Source organism: Pongo abelii, chromosome 3, assembly GCF_028885655.2.
Source record: "Pongo abelii isolate AG06213 chromosome 3, NHGRI_mPonAbe1-v2.0_pri, whole genome shotgun sequence".
Taxonomy (NCBI): Eukaryota; Metazoa; Chordata; class Mammalia; order Primates; family Hominidae; genus Pongo; species Pongo abelii.
In genome coordinates, this window is record NC_071988.2 from 171269416 (window position 1) to 171285802 (window position 16387).

At 33.7% G+C, this 16387-nt stretch overlaps 1 protein-coding gene across 2 annotated transcripts in view; it reads right to left on the reverse strand.

Moving 5' to 3' along the window:
- Window positions 1-16387, reverse strand: part of IQCM (IQ motif containing M) — a 489167-nt gene that overhangs the window by 83140 nt on the left and 389640 nt on the right. The gene's annotated exons all lie outside the window — the stretch shown is intronic.

Genomic DNA, 16387 nt, shown 5'->3' on the forward strand with positions numbered 1-16387 from the left:
ATAGATTCTATAACATAACCATATATTCTTACTTTTAATTTCTATTAAACAATGGAATCAGACTAATCTGACAAAAACGTTGAGTAAATATAGAGTTCCATATATTGGAACTACTAAAATAATTAATATTCCTAGGCTATGGTTTTTAAGAAAATATAAAATGCATATTGCTGTGACTGAATTATTTTTATCTGGCAAACATTTGTATAGCACATATTATGTGCAAAGGATTATTCCTAGTGCTTTAAAATATTAACATATTTAATTTTCGTAACATACCTGTAAGGTAAGTTCTATTATTATTTCCTTTTACATGTACAAACTGAGACCCAGAGAAGTTAAATAACTTGCCTACATTTCACAGTCTATAAATGATGCAAGTGGGCTTCAGATACCTAAGGAAACTCTTATTTGCAAATGAATCTTTGTCAGCTGAACATGACCTGTATTAACTAGTAGCTGAGAAAACTGGAATTAAACAATAATTTAAATTGCACAGTGAAAAATCTCTGGTATGCCCATTGGGCCTCCAGTTTGTAATTCTAGTTTTTGGTTGATAAGCCAGGGTCCTAAAATTCAACAAAGCAGTCTCCTGAGGACTTAAGTGATTCTGCCTAGAAACATTTTAAAGAAAAGAGACACTAATGTAAATCTCCACTTATAACCCGATTACATATATTTCCCTCCTTTCCTCTTAGTCTCCTTTATTTTGTTACATGTCATATTTTCTGGCAAAGTGAATATAAGGCCATATGACATGATTTGATGGCGAGCAGTGTGCCAGGTATCCATCTATTGCCTCACAGATCCAAATCCATCCTTCACTGTCCTGCTTGTGAGGCTAAAACACTTCTTTCTTGCAATATGGCATGATTTTAAGTATAAAACAAATTGGGCAATGGAGAGAACTAGAGGATGAATGAGTTCTTTCTGGATCTGGTGCATCTCTCAGAAGGCTCCTGAAACTTCTCTGGCATCTCAGAGGGCACTCCCCTCCTCCCATCACTGGGCGCTTCCTAGATAGTTCCACCAGTGCAGCACCTTCCTATGAATGGCTTCCCATTGAGTTCCACAATGTGACATCACCCTACAGAGAGTTTGCCCCAGATCTCCAGAATAGCTTCTCCATGAGTACCACTAGAATGCCAGCTCAGTGTACTCCACCAGTCACTGACTCCCCATGGGTGGCCTTTGTAAACATTTGTTCCTTCCTCAGGTGCTCTGCCTCAGACCAAGGGGTCCCTATATCTGCTCTTGTCAATTATTAGAGTTATTTTACCCCTTAGTAGAAAATCACATTTACTCCAATCTCTGTCATAGTTAATAACTACTATATTAGACTTTTCCTGCTTAAATTACTATGTAGTTTCTATCTGCTAAGTGGACCCTAACTGATACAGACAGAACTGGGTTCTAATTCTTAATGGGCTTTGAAATATAGTCATGTGCTGCATAACAACATTTCAGTCAATGATGGACCAGATATAAAACGGAGCTAAAATGCCTAGTGAAGTCCTGGCTGTGGTAACATTGTAGCACAATGAATTACTCATATGTTTATGATGATGCTGGTGTAAACAATGTTACTGCACTGCCAGTTATATTAATGTACAGAACATGCAACTATTTACATTACATAATACATGATAGTAAATGGCTGTTAGTGGTTTCTGTATTTACCATACTATAATTTTTAACATTACGTCACAGTGTACTCCTTCTACTTATAAAAAAAAAAAACAAAAAACAGTAAAACAGCTTCAAGCATGTCCTTCACGGGCTATTCCAAAAGAAAGCACTGTTATCATAGGAGATGGCAGCTTCATGCTGCTATTGGCCCTGAAGATTTTGCAGTGGGACAATATGTGGAGGAGAAAGACAGTGAATATTGATGATCCTGTGTAGGCCAAGGCTAATGTGTATGTTTGTGTGTTTATTTGTAATAAAAAGCTTAAAAAATAAAAAATATAAACAAATCCTAAAATAGGGTTTACAGAATAAGAATGCAAACAAAGAATATATTTTTTTACAGTTGTACAATCTATTTGTATTTTCAGCTAAGTGTTATCACAAAATGTCAAAAAGTTACAAAGAAATTTAAAAGTTTATAAGGTAAAATATAATAAGCTAAGGTTAATTTTTTATTGAAGAAAGAAAACATTGTTGCTATAAAGTTAGTGTCGCCAAGTGTTCAGTGTTTATAAAGTCTACAGTAGTGTACAGTCATGTCCTAGGCCTTCACATTCACTCATTGACTCACCTAGAGCAAATTTCAGTCCTACAAGCTCCATTCATGTTAAGTGCCCTATATAGGTGTATCACGTTTTGTTTTGGATACTGCATTTTTACTGTACCTTTTCTATGTTTAGATGTGTTTAGACACACAAATCCTTACCACTGTGTTACAATTACTTACCTATATTTTTCATATGCTTCAATATCAGGTCAAATAAAATGTCTACACTAAAATCTAAGTAGTGGTGAATATAGAACTGCCACTTTCTCCCACTAGCTTATCCTGATTGAAGACTAATAGAAACACATGAAGTCAATGGAGTGAGTGTTGAATTTGCAAGGATAATGTAAAGATAAATGTAACATTAGACACATATTGAAGGTTTGTAGCTTAGAGTCTTGCTAATGTCTCATTTTCCAATTGATAGTGTCAATGGAGCCTTGGAACTTACACAAACAAGGCCTCATGATTTTTTAAATGATTGTGCCTTCTTTCATAATTACAAAGTTAACTAAAAATAAACATTTTCTCATTTCAAAAGGCATATAGCTGGTAAAACTCTCTTCTTTATATTTCATTACACGTCATCCCAAGATAAAAGCAGGAATTTAATTTGTTTCTGATATTAATAATTTTTGCTGTTTATGGACTACTTCTTTTTTGATATACTAAGTCAATATTGCCATATGGGATTTAGATGTAGCAATACACTACTCTTAGAACTCAAAAGAGTAAGAGCTCTTCCTTAACCCTACCTCACCAGGCCACATATGCAATATCTGAAGTTTTTAAAATTAACAAATGTATATAACATAGTTGCCAGTATTTATTGAGAGCTTAGTATACAACAGGTGTGCAAAGCAGGTTATACACATTTGCTAATTTAATTCTAAAATCAGAATATGTTTAATTAACAATCATATGAGGTTAATATTATCATACATCACAGCTCAAGATACTGAAGCATAGGGAGGTTACAGGGCATTTTCAAGGCCTCCCAGCTGGTAAGTCGTGAAACCAGAATTTATTCTCTATTCTGTCTAACTTCAAAGCCTGTCTTTTAAACCACAATGCATATTGTTTTAACCAATGGTTCCTGGTATCAGGAGACTGTTAGCACTTCCATAGTTACGAGTCAACTGGTGGTCTCTCCCATTGCTATCACCCTTCCAATCTTTTTAAATCCTTCTACAGCTGTACCTGTAAAGTGTACTCTGCTGGTCAGCCCTCTGAGAGCAGCATATAGCTCTTTCCTGGAGGTTTACTGATGTTGGTCTTCTCCACAAAAATTTATTTTGTAGCAGCTATTGAAAAGCCCTCAGGTCAAAACCACCATTTATAAACTGATGATGGCCCTCTCAGTTAGCTAAGAATAATGGCTAGTATAAAATCCCACAATATGAACTCTACACCACCTCTAGTTTTCCCCTCTTCTCAGATAAGTGAGGCTCTTTATGCTTAATATTCAGGGTAGATGAGGAGTTTTCAGAGAACTCAAAGTTGCCCTTCCCTTCCTCTCCCAAACAATGTGCTGTGTTATTGAGAGCTTGGTGCCTCCCTCCTGCAGAGCCTGGAGTATTTAAGGCAGTGGCTCCAGGGTTGTACTTCAAGAATCACAGTGATTTTAAAAATAAATAAATAATATTAGAAAATTGACATAAAGATGGCAGACAGATTTATGGTCTGCTAAGTGAGCATAATAAAAAGAAAGAGCATCTATTGTCATAACTGTTCCTCTTTTGTTTGTATTACTGAAGGATATTTCACCACTCAAAATGTATGGGCAAGAACATCTCAGATGAAAGAACAATAATTTACATTGAACCCTGGAGATTCCTAAATTTCCAGGATATTTTAAAGTTTCAAGTTCTTTCTAACGTACCTGCACCTTCACACAAATGCCAGCATAGACACAATACTTTAAAAAGGGCAAATGTATAAATTATTAAGGTCAGGACCAGTCCTAAGTGTACCAGGGAGACTTGTGGCTAACAAAGCTTTACTAGTGACCTTGGGTTATTAAACCAGAATGGTAGGGCTAGTTACTGAAGTCAATTTTTAACAAGTATTTATAAGTACAGATAGAAATAGCCTAATCCTTTATCTTTACCCTGTACTGGTACTATTGAGTAACTACATTTATCTGCAAGGTTTAAAAAAAAACATATTTTATAGTTTTCATACTAATACAGGCTAAAAACAATGGCAACAGGTAGATGTTTTCTTTCATTGTGAATGTTATGCATTCACAATGAATTAGCAACGTAATGCATAATATTTAATAAATAATGAATGATATTCATTAAATTGCTAATGAATCCTTCGTGGACTACTAGCCAATACTGTGAGGTTTTTAGTATGGAGTTTTCATATGTGAGTTTGAACTGGTGGACAAATAATCTATAACCCAGCACAAATGACCAGTTTTTAAATGCTGTACTTTTAATACCTTGTCAGTGTTCAGTTAAACACTTTATGTTGCATTCATTTTCTTTGATTTGAAATAAGTGAATGTCATAGTTTTTTGTCATGCCATTTTTATCTAAGTTTATTTCTGTTCATTAGTAATATTTAAAAAGGAGGATACAAAGTTATCAATATGAAAAATTATGTACTTCTTGAACAAGGAAATGTGAATCCAAAGCAGCCCCATTCTTAAATTAATGAAACTTTCTTATGTTTAGTTTCTTTTAAGCTGAAAGATCATTCTTAAAGATCATTGATGAAGGAAAATATTAAGATTCAAAACCAAGGGACAAAATGGTTAAGAAGGCAGTTAAATGATATGCCAATAAATAATATGATCTGTAAAAATAAATGCTAGGACCACTGATCTCATATTACAATGAAATACCAACATTACTTAACTTAAACAAGAGTGAAAATGTTCTCTAACCCTTGACTAAGAGTAAATAATAATATAAAATGAGGATATGAATTATTCAAAAATGTGAAATTATAGCAAATATTACCACCTTTAAATCCCTTCAGGTCATGAAAACAGGCACATATTTTAAATTTTGCCAGAATATTCTTCACTACACATTTAAATGTTAAATGTATGAAAATTGTGCTGTTGATACATACCTTTATAAATCCAATCAAAATGCCATTTTAGAGTAGAAAATTAGGGAATCACAGCTATTTAATTGTTCAATAATCAAACTACAGTTAGTTTAAAAGGTTCGCTTCTTCAGTGGAATAAAGAGTTCAAAAAGAAATACGCTAACATTTTAACTTTATTTTCATTCTGTATTTACTTATTTTTTGCTTGTTTGCTTAATAAACAAATTAAATAGATTTTCAAGTATTCGATATATGAAGCTAAAAGACTTTTTCCTTTCCCTGTCTTCAAGGGCTTTAGATAGAAACACAGATCATATCACTATATATAAATAAATTTTATAGCTGCCCAAAACACTAAAATACTTTTAGTTAATAATTCCAATAGAATTATAAGGATTCCTTAGGAGGAGCATTTTCTTTCTTCTAAAAGCATGTGTGTGTGAGTGTGTATGTGTGTATGTGTGTGTAAGTGTGTCTGTGTACTGGAAGTAATACAAACATTATCTCAAATTATTAAAGTGATTAATTTTAAGTACTCTATTTTAAAAATACAAATATTTTTATCTCTCAGTCTCAACATGGGTAGGTTAAATCCATTAATGAGACTTTGCTCTGACTAAAGACAAAAGACTAAAGATAAACGCTCCTCCCACCTTAGTTATATTTGTGAGAGTAATACAATAACACAAAAAATTCTTAAAATTTAAGAGCATAGTGACAGTTTTTATTGGGCTCAGCATACATAATCCATAAGATATTTCTTTTCACTTTGTTGGGAAGATAACTTTAATAAAAAAATTTACCTCGCAGGTCAGATGCATGAATTTCCAATTAAGTGTACCTATTCTTTTTTTTTTTTTTGAGACGGAGTTTTGCTCTGTTGCCCAGCCTGGAGTGCAGTAGTGCAATCTCGGCTCACTGCAACCTCTGCTTCCTGGGTTCTAGCGATTCTCCTGCCTCAGCCTCCCGAGTAGCTGGGATTACAGGCATGTGCCACCACGCCCGGCCTTTTTTTTTTTTTTTTTTTTTTAGTAGAGACGGGGTTTCTCCATGTTGGTCAGGCTGGTCTCAAACTCCCAACCTCAGGTGATCTGCCCGCCTTGACCTTCCAAAATGCTGGGATTACAGGCATGAGCCACAGCGCCCAGCAAGTGTAGCTATTCTTCATTGTTAAATTAAATTTGAATTACCCAGTCCTTTTGTTTTTCTTGAGACAAATCACATCATTTTGGTTATTTTTCTATATCCTTAAGGGGCAGAGGGCAACTCAATGAATTTTTAAGCTATTCATTACTAATATCAGTTTTAAATGTATTTTGAGCTAAACATTGCAGTTAATTACACAGTTAAATATTTTAAGTATTATTTTCCCATACTATTTAAATCCCTAAGAAAAACTGCAATAATTGGTAGTTGACTATAACAAGCCTAGCTTTACGCATTTACTCAACAATTACATTACCCCTGACATGCAAAAATACATACATGTTTTTTTCCTTTTCTTGTGCTTAGGCCTCTTTCTAGATTCAAGAGGCAAAAGTAATACCACGCTATTTCAGTAAAAAATGAACTCCAAACAAGTGAGAATTTTTCCTGATGGATTTTTCGAAATGAATTCCAAATAAATGTTTTTTTAAATTTATGTATTAATTTTTAAAAATAAGTGCTGTCTTTCAGAATTGAGCCATTCTTTAACTTTTTAGACTTCGTTTTCCAGACTTATTTAGATTTCTCAATCCTGTTCAAGATGTCTATAATTTAAGGCTTGTTTATTGATTATACTAATGTTAAGATTACTTTAAATTCTTTCCGAAACATTATTGGATACAAGTCAATTTATAAATGGAAGAATTTACTTACTTAACAAATGTACAATTTTCTGGCCCTGATTTATTTATATGCATTAATAGGTAATCATTTTCCTAGTTAAAAGAGACACAATAAGAGCAAAGATTTTCCCTTTTCCTCTCCCACAATGCCAAGATAAAGTATATTTTAATCAATGAAAAATATAAATATAACTGCATCTTTACTGAAGCATGAAAATTCCTACAACTTCCAATAACTTTAAAGAATATATAACAGAAACAATAAAATTAACACCTAAATAAAAGAGACTGTCTAGAGTTGACATATCTAAATTTGGCATGGGTGAAGCCCTGGGTGTAATCCGTCTTGATGCATAATTCCTCTTCATTTATGGACCTGTGAAACTCAAGAATAAGTTATCTGCTCACAAAATAGCTTGATAAGACAGGAATAAGCAATTCCTATTCAAAATGAGATAAAATAAAATGAAAAAGGGTTACTGATCCCAAGCCATTTTAAAACCCAGCTGGGCAAACTTGAGAACATTTCTAAGTCTGAGAATAATCCTCTGTGGTTTTCAGCTCTGCCCTCTAAGTCATCCTTCTTTTTTCATGAAAAGTAGCATGGGTTAGCAGCTGAGTCATTTTAATAGTCTATTTCCTGCCTGTACACTTTTGGGAGTCCAGAAGCCTTCTTTCCATTAATACGGTTTCTGTCACTTTTGGTCCAAGCTGGCAGTGTTCTACTGATTTAAATTTTTCAAAAATCCTGAGGTCTCATATGTATTATGGGAATTCACTTCATTAGACAAGAGACTTCTCCACAAATCTTTCCTGTATAATCCCATTCCTATGATTTGAATGTTTGGTTTGTCCAAAATTCAGCTTCACATTTAGTTGCCATTGCGGCAGTATTGACAGGTGGGACTTTTGGAAGGTGATAGGGCCATGAGGGCACAGCCCTCATGGGTGGGATTAATGCCCTAGGTTCAGCCCCTTTTTGTGCATTTGCACTTTTACCTTCCACCATGTAATGATAGATTAAGAAGGCCATCACTTGTTGCTAGCACCTTGATCTTGGACTTTCCAGCCTCCATAATTGTGAGAAAATACATATCTGTTCATTATAAATCACTCAGTCTCAGGTATTCTGTTATAGCAGCACAAAACAAACTAAGAAAACTATCCTCATTTCTAGCTTCTGCTTGATAACTAATGAGACTTGTGAGTCACACATTTATTCTTTTCAAAGAGCCTTTGTGTGACTAAATTCTCTTTTTGATCTTTCTGAGGTATCAGAAAAAGGTTGTCTAGCCGTATCTCAGTTGTCCCTCTAGAGTATGCTTTCCTGACAGTGAATCTCCATTTTAGCATTTTTCACAATCTGGATGGATTGGAATTTTCCAAATCATCTAGTCCTGGTTCCTTTTTGTGCAACAGTACTTCTTTCAAATGCAATTTTCCCTGGCATTTTACTATAAGTAACAACAACAAAAAAAACCCCAAAAACCAAAAAACAAAAATAGGTTGCACATTCAATTCTGCTTAAAACTGTTCTCAACTGAATGTCCAAGGCCATATCTGGAAAATTCTCCTCCTATGTAACTGCAGGACATTATTCCACTAATTAAGCTTTCTGCCACTACATAACGAGACTCTCTTCTCATCCAGTTACCAATAGCATGCACCTCATGTCCTCTTGGGCTGTCAATTGTAGCATCTTTAACTTCCATATTTCTACTAACAGTCTGTTTATAATTAGATATTCTCTAAGGTAATTTAGGTTTTCCCTACCATGCTCCTCACTTCTTTCTGAGTCCTTATGAGCAGAATCTTTGACATCCATAATTCTACTAATGGTCTGTTCAAGGAAATCTAGGCTTTTCCTATAAGGCTTCTCAATATTGTAGCTTCCACACACTGATTGATTCTACATTTTAAGATAATCTATATTAGTCAGTGTTCAACTGATATAGAGGAAGAACTAGCAGGCTATCTCTCAATACACACAGAGAGAGAGAGAGAAAGGAATTTATTGCAAGGAATTGGTTTATGCAGTTGTGTGCTTGACTAGCCAAGTCCTAAGTCCACAAAGCAGGCCATCAGGAAAAGCAAGTTGAAACTCTTGTGCATGGCTGATGTTACTATTCACAGGCAGGATTTCTTCACGGAAGCCTCAGTTCTGTTTTAAAGCCCTTTCAACTCATTGTACCAGGCCTGCCCAGATTATCTAGGATAATCTCCCTTACTCAAAGTCAATTGATCATGAACTTCAATCGAATCTACAAAATATCTTTTGCAGCAACATCTAGATTAGTGTTTGATTGAATAACTGGAAATCACAGTCTCGTCAAGTTTGTACATCATGAAGTTCATGACAAGCTTAATAAACTTAAGGATATAAAAAGTGTCCTTTGGGAATCCAAATCACTTCCAACAGGCAATAACAGCTGGCTTTAGATTTTCTAAAACAACATTCAACAAAACAAGAAAAATACCTATAAAGTTCTGAGAAAATTGTGTAATCAAAAGTTTTATATGAAGCTAAGTATAAAGACACCAAAAAACATTCTCAGAAAATATAGCACCTACAACCTCTTCTTGGAATAAAACAAAATGAAATACTAAATCTTGTTAAAATAGAGCCCAATAAAATTGAATTAAAATAACTAAAGAATCAAGAAGCCAATGGTAAAACAGCAGGAAAGGAAAGGAAAGGAAAGGAAGAAAACTGGCAAGCATTCAACCCATTTAAATACATCAGACTACAAGGTCAAAGAACTGTAAGACTTGTAGAAAAAGTACAAATGCTAGAATCCTTGAAAATATTTTTAACTATTAATTTTTTTCTTATAGGGAGATGTTTGGAAGGAGAAGTAAAAGCAAGTTTAAATGTGATAAATTTCTTATTTTATTAGTAGGATGTCAGTAGGGGAGATTGATAATTCAGGAACTACTTTAAGTTTCTAATTTGTAAAAGCATTCATTAAAAGGATCAAAAATAATACATAATAATTCCTAATAAAGCTAAATTCCCAGTGCATAACATAGTATTTTAGCCAGACATATTGCGGCCTTCAACAATTTAGAGGTTTGGCTATCAATTCAAAGGAGAAAGACTACATATATTTATATTATCTTCCTCTATTATCCAGATGGATTAAAGACATTTGAAAAGACATATTTTTGTTTTTTTTTAAATTCTCACGGCATACTTTTAAAAATGAATGTGTAAATAGCACACTTTTTCTATAATATATAAATTTGTCAGTTTGAGCTGATTTCTAGATCAAAGTAAACATTTATCAATCAGGTTATCTAATAATTAGCATTTGGGAGAAAAGTGCTGCTTAGGTGATATATTTCTAACATTTGAGATATAGTAAACAGTAAATTCCTCTGTTTTGTGCATGATGTTTCCTGGAAATATAAGACAACTTGGGTTATTTCCCTTTGGGTTTCTTCTAAAAGAGCAAGATTAATTGCTTGAATAAAGATAGGCTCACATCATTTATAAATGTGTATGCAGTCCACTGTGCTGTATTTAATTTCTTTCATAGGATAACAAGCTTAAAGGATAAAGAAAATTGGAGACCAGCTATCACTCTATTAATGGGGATTTAAAGAAGATTTCATTAAAAAATTATATGGAAACTGAAAAAAAAACAGATTAGCAGGCACTAAGATAAAATTAATCGAAGGAAATAATGAACAGGTTGTTTTTAGTGGTACATAGCAAATTGAGAGAAGATATTAGTTAAATTGATAACAAATATGAGCCTAACATATTGCATTGTCTTGAGGAAATAGGGGAAAAGTTCATATAACGTAGTTCAGATAATGCATTGAAATATTCTTCAGAAATAGAACAAAGAAGAAAAGATGGATGACTTTGACTACATTAAAATAAAGAACTACTGTTCATTAAATTATCCCCTTTCTGTCAATGTCCATTCCCATTTGGGTTGGAAATAACCTTTATACGAATCATGTCTAAAATAATACATAATGCACTGTGACTGGATCATAGTTACAATATTCATTATTTTCCTTTAACCCTGAAGCACGATCAAGAGACATTTTGGTGACAATCAGCTCTTCCTTGTGAACAATATAACCTGTGGACAGGCCTTCAGGGGCACTTCGTTCCTGAACATTAGTGTGGTCTTCTTGGTTCAAAGACTAGAATTAATCAAATATAAGTGACTGAAAAAAATGGCGGCCAAATGGGCAACAGGACTGTCAAGGTAGGATAAACCTGGATTCCTTCACAGGCTCATGTAAGTTAGTTGTAACCACATTTAGATATAAATATTTATGTGCATCCTTCAGTTTTAGACATAAAACATGTACATAGTTATTTCTCAGATAAATTATCATGCTTTTTAGTTTGTACACACTTGATACTCCAGGTATATAATTTAAAAATTAAGATTGAAATCAATATAATAAACCATCCACCTGATAGTTAAAAATACGATCCTAATAAAGGAACCTGGTAAGATCAAATATACAGCCTCACTTTCTGGTCAAAATGATAACTTACAGAGAAGCAATTTAATCATTCTGCTAAATGTTGCCTGTGCTTAGGGTAATTGTTATCATCATTGGGCAGTAAAACAAAAGGTTTCATGAGTTCAGCCTTTTTATCTATATCGTTACTCTATGCAACCCTTTCATAACAGGCTAACAGCTGTTTCTCTGCTGATTTACCCTAAAATTTGGGATCTTGATTCTGATTTTTAAAGGGACGTTTATGTTTCAAGCAGCATCAACATATTTTATTCAAGATTGCAGTTGAAAATAAAAAAGGAATATCATTTTTTCCCTGAGAAATACAGCTGCCCATTCATTTATTTTGTCATGTGATCTGCTACTGATCTGGTTTTAAAGAAAAATGTTTTTCCCTATATTTACTCCCAAGAGGTTTAGATCAGCATTACAAACTAAAGAATAACATCTACTTCTCAATTGTGTAGCATTTTCCCTCAAAAATCTTGACATTATTTTATCTTACTTTCAGATAAATCACCAAGGACTAAGAACAAATATGGGAGAATTATTATATTCATACATGTAATGTTTTGAATAACATTGTCATGTTACTGACTTAAAATACTAAAAATATAGTTCAAAGCTTTTTTTTCTTTTATTAGTTGTCCTGAGAAATTTGGAATAAGCTGTTCACACTCTCTCATTTGGTGACTCTTATGAACTCTGAGATATATTTATAAAAAAGCTGTCTTTAAAAAGGAATTTATTCTTGAGCAATGAAACAGAATGGATTCTTTGCGGTAAGCTAACTGGTCCATGAAATAATTGAATCCATGATGCTACTTTTCTTTAATATGCTCCATTCAAAAGAGCTTACTGGCTCAAATATGAATAACACTTAAATTTTTGAACAATAATAGAAATTTATGTGAATGATACTTTTATTTTATTAACATTTTTAAGATGCAAAGTGTCCTTTTTCTGGAGAGGCACAGGCATGTGGGAAAACTTGAGAAATTATTACAGCAAACTAAAACATATGCAACACCAGGATCTTAATGTGAATTACATTTGGAAGCAGTTGAGGGAAATAATGGGTCTTACATTTACTCATTTATTAACTGTAGCATTAGATACTTATTTCAGGTTAAAAATTCAAATTAAAAACATTTTACATTCTTATAAATTATACATTTATATGTATCACCATGAAGCATTCCTTTATTAGAACATTTCATTAAAAATTTCAGGGCAAAATATACTGTTTTAAATTCCTTAAAGATAGTCAGAATCAAAACTCTGAAACCTGAAGATGGCTTATATTTTACATTTATTAGAATAAAATTTAAATGTTGTCAAGAATGTTGTCAACAAAACAAAATGTTAACTCATGATGTTAAAACAGCAAAAATATAAAATAATTCATTTATTTATTGAACAATTATGTGATAGACACTGTGTTAGGTAATAGGGATAAAAAGAGAGAAAAGTGGCCCTTCCTTTCATGGAGATGATGGCCTACTGGAATATGAGACAGAGAGATAATAAAGAAGTAAATGAACAAAAACAAAAGAATTATTTCTCATGTAACACAGCTAAAGGATGTAGTGATATGAGAGAAAATAATATAGTAGATAGAAGAAGAATGAACCACGTAAGGTAGGTTTGTGAGAAATTTATTTCATAGAAATTGAAAGCACAAGCATATTTTTAGGGACACAAACAGCAAATATCAGTAAGGTCAAATTCACAATGTCTGGCATTCAATAAAAATTACCAGGCATGCAAAGAGGTAGGAAAATGCAACTCATACTGAGGAGAAAAATCAATCCAAACCAATCTTCAATTGACACAGATGATAGATTTAATAGACAATGACATTAAAACAGTTATTATAACTATATTCCACATGTTCAAGAAGTTAAAGGAAGTAGAAGCATGAATGAACGACTAAAATTAAACATCTAGAAGTGAAATATACAAATCTGAGATGAAAAACACAGTTGATGGGATTAATGGCAGATTATACTTTGCATAAGAAAGATAAGTGAAATTGAGAACATACCAATGAAAACTCTGCAAATGAAACAGGGAAAAAAGACTAAAAAAATAGAGTGTCAGTGAGCTGTGGAACCAACATCAAAAAGCCTAATATATGTGTAACTCAAGTTCCCTAAAGAGGTAGAATAAAGACAGAACAGAATATTTGAAAAATAATGACCAATTTTCCAAATTAAATTAAAATTATAAGCTCATAGGTCCAAGAAGCTCAACAAACTCCTAGCATAAGACACATGAATGAAACTACAGATAAATCAAAATCAAACTGTATAAAACTGGTGATAAAGAAATAAACTGTAATGAATCCAGACAAAAAAGACATTACATACAGAGGAACAAAGATAGGAATTAGAAACAATGAGATTTCAATATTCCCTTTAAAATAATCGAGAGAACAAGTACATGGAAAACCAACAAGGATATAGAGTTGAATAATACTACCAATAACTTAACTAAATTGACGTTGACAAAACATTTCAACAAACAACAACATAATACACATTCTCGTCAATTGTACACAGAACATGTTCCATGATTGATTAAATTCTGCATTAAAAACTCTCAATAAATTTCAAAAGATTCAAGTTATATTCAATATGCTCTATGACTAAACTGGAGTTAAGTGAAAAATAAAAATCTATATGTATCTGAAAGATTTTGAAAACTTTAGAAACTATACAACATTTCTAAATAACTCTTGGCTCAAAGGGAAATTAGAAAATATTTTGAACTAAACGGTAATGAAAACATAAAATATTCATATCTCTGGGCTGTCACTAAAATGGTACTTTGAAACCTATAGTACCAATGCCTATATTAGAAAAGAAATACTTCTCAAATTAAACAGCCAAGCTTTTATCTTAAGACTCTTGAAAAGGAAGAGTAAATGAAACCCAGAAAATATAAAATAAAGCAAAAAAATACAGATCAGTGGAGAAAACAGTGAAATATAAAACAAAAACAATAAAGAAAATCAATGAAACAAAAAATATTATTTAAGATCAATAGAATTGATTAAATTTTAGCCAAAAAAAAGACGACAAAAAATTTTTTAATATCAGGAATGAGAACAATGTTATCACTACAGCATCTACAGATAATTAAAATGATGACAGGGGAATATTATAAACAATTTTATACCAATAAATTCAACAACTTTGATAAAATTGACAAATTCTTTGAAAGACACCAATTAACAAAGTTCACTCTAGGAGAAATGGAAAAGCTGTATATATGAAAGAAATTGAATTTGTGGTTAAGCACCTTCCCACAAAAGACACCTACATGCCCAGAAGGCTTCAGTGATAATTTTCACCTAATACTTAAGGGAGGTATTATAGCAATTCTTTGGAAGACTTCAAAGATATTTGAATAGGAAGGAATGCTTCCCAATTCATTATATGAGTCAAAATATTTCCAATATAAAAACAAGGTAAATATATTACAAGAGAATTACAGAAAAATATCCTTCAAGAACATAGATTTAAAAATTCTTTAAAATTTAGCAAACTGAATTTAGCAATATACAAAATAAAATAAAACAGATCATGGACTCGAGGTAGAGGAAGATGGTGCAATAGAAGGCTCCACCAACTGTTCCCCCACAACCCCCCACCCCCCACCACAAGGACACCAATTTAACAAGTATCTATCAAAACAAACAAACAAACAAACAAACAAAAGCAAAACACCTTCATAAGAAGCAAAAATCAGGTGAGCACTCACAGTACCTGGTTTTAAAACCAGGTTTATATATATTTATCTATATATATATGTTGCTGAAAGAGGCACAGAAGAGGTAGGAAAAACAGTCTTTAATTGCCAATGCCACCCCTCCCCATTCCCTGGCAGCATCAGCATGGTGCAAAGAGTATATCTGGGCATTAGGGAAAGGAGGGTATTTTCTGTGTGTTGAAGGGATGCATTGAACTCAGTGCCGCCTTATAAAAGTAAACAAAACCATACAAAACTCAGCTGATGCCTGCCCACAGAGGGAGCATTTAAACTAGCCCTAACTAGAGGGAATGGCAGATCCCAGAAGTCTGAACTTGAATACCCACAAGCCTTGCCACTCATGGTGCTCTGGGGCTCCAAATAAACTTTTAAGAAAGTCTAGGCCATGAGGACTGAAACTCTTAGGCAAGTCCTGTGCAGTATTGGACCCAGAGACAGTGGACTGAGGGGGAATGGGACCTATTGAGATACCAGCCAGGGTGGTTAAAGGTAGTGCTGACGTCACCCCTCCCCTAAGCCCAGGCTGCACAGCTCATGCCTCCAAAGAGACCCCCTCCCTCTGCTTGAGGAGAGGAGAGGAAAGAGTGGGGAGGACTTTGCCTTGCTTCTTGGATACCAGCTCAGCCACAGTAGAATAGGGCACCTGTCAGACTCATGAGGCCCACTTTCCAGGCCATAGCTCCCAGGCAACATTTCTAGACACACTGTGGGCAGGATGCATCACCCATTAACTAAAAAGCCACTGGACTGAATAACCAGCAGTGATACCCAGTTATTACACTGAAGGCCTTGAGTGAGACTCTGAGACTTGCTGGCTTCAGGTGAGACTCAGCACATTCTCAGCTGTGGTGGCTACAGGGTGACTCCTTCCATTCAAGAAAAGCAGAGGAAAAGCAAAGGAGACATTGTTTTCCACCTTAGATACCAGCTTGACCACAGGCGGATATAACACCAAGTGTGCTCTTTGGGTCCCCAATTCCAGGACTTG